Source organism: Gossypium hirsutum, chromosome D12 (genome assembly GCF_007990345.1).
Source record: "Gossypium hirsutum isolate 1008001.06 chromosome D12, Gossypium_hirsutum_v2.1, whole genome shotgun sequence".
NCBI classification, from domain to species: domain Eukaryota; kingdom Viridiplantae; phylum Streptophyta; class Magnoliopsida; order Malvales; family Malvaceae; genus Gossypium; species Gossypium hirsutum.
In genome coordinates, this window is record NC_053448.1 from 20,800,493 (window position 1) to 20,802,180 (window position 1,688).

Consider the following 1,688-nt stretch of genomic DNA (forward strand, 5'->3'; position numbering starts at 1 on the left):
TGTTTTCTACTATATGGAAGTACAATGAATGCTTTGTTACATGTTATCTTATTAAATCTTAATTTTATATCTTAGGGGTTTGAATGTTCTGAACACGAAAATGTTATTGCAGTCACTAACACTGGAAGGTGCAGTGACAGTTCGAGCTAATAAGCATTTCAGCGGAAGCTGAGTAAGGACTGAAAGAATTTAGTCCACTTATTCTTAATAGTGCCATATTGCCATCATTGGAAGGTGAGGTTAAAATCCATGGTTAAGTCTCAGATTAAATAAAAGAGTGGCATTTGGTAAGATATACATTACTTTTTATTGCGTCGACAATCACCTATCTTTTATACCTTGTCAGTACTTAGTATACTACTAAAGATTCATGTTGGGGACCCCAGTTTATCATTACCATATTTTATTTAATTGTTTTTAAGATATTGCTCTGACAATTACCCACAGAATTTAATTCAATTTCTTTTATCCATTGCATCGACATTAATAGACAAAGAACTACCATCCCTATGGGATGATATCTAACAAACTCACATCTGTCTACTATACTTGCATCGATAGTGTACGCTAGCACATTTTTGTTGTGATGTTAACAGCTGGCCATACTTACAAGTTCGATGCCTGAGACTCGGTCTTTTCACAAAATTAGTTTTGGAGTTAATCAAAAAAATATTTTTTTCAAAAACACTCTTCATGAAAATGAGAGCCCAAAAATTACAGCCCGAGTTTTGCAACCTGGATCTAATACCACTGAATGTAACGCCCCAAACCCGACCTAGACATTATGACCAAATCTAGAGAATTACAATAACCTTTTTTGAAAATGTCATTTTCGAGTTACTTAGAAACCAAACAGTTCAAAGTCGTTAAAAAAAATATAAGTAAAATATGTAAATCCAATCTCTAAAACAACAATCTGAAGAATTGGTAACAATATAAGTTTAGAAAAACTAGTAAAATAACCAAGCAGAAAGTGGCCGAGCTCCAGCTACGTCGACCCGACTAAGTCTAAGGGTTACCTGACATCCAAACATACAGATCAAGTAAGTTTAGAACTCAGTGTGTAACATACATAAACAATTAAGCGAAACAATATTAGGCATAGTTTCGGTCAATTTTCAGGATCAGAAATAGAAATAAAACAGAGTATAACAGGTACGGATGCAGAGCATATCAGATTCAGAGTCTTAACCCCCATCCGCTACACATCATCTCCGTTCATCCCTACATACCATATAGGGTAGCAAGTACCCTTCCATCCCTACACACTGCATGGGGACTATATGTCAAGTTTCAAAATAATTACAGGCTAGCTGCCAGATCAGAGTGTGATAATTGCCAGAATCATATATATATATATGTGGCTTAGCCACCAAAATCAACAGATAATTAAACTGCCCACACTTCCTTCTTTAAACAACTCATCCCAATGTAAATGCAGAGCTAACAGATATCAGAGGCATATATGCAAACAATATAGATTCAGATCATATCTACTTAACAGATATCACATCAAATATATGTACACATAGCAGATTATACAACATCATATCAACAAATATTAAATTTTTTAGCTAATTTCAGGTCATACAAGCCCCTATGGAAGGCATGCTTTCGATCTGAACGATGTTTACAGCCCTAAGGAAATTTTCAGAATTTTGTCCCACACGCCCGTATGAGTTCACACG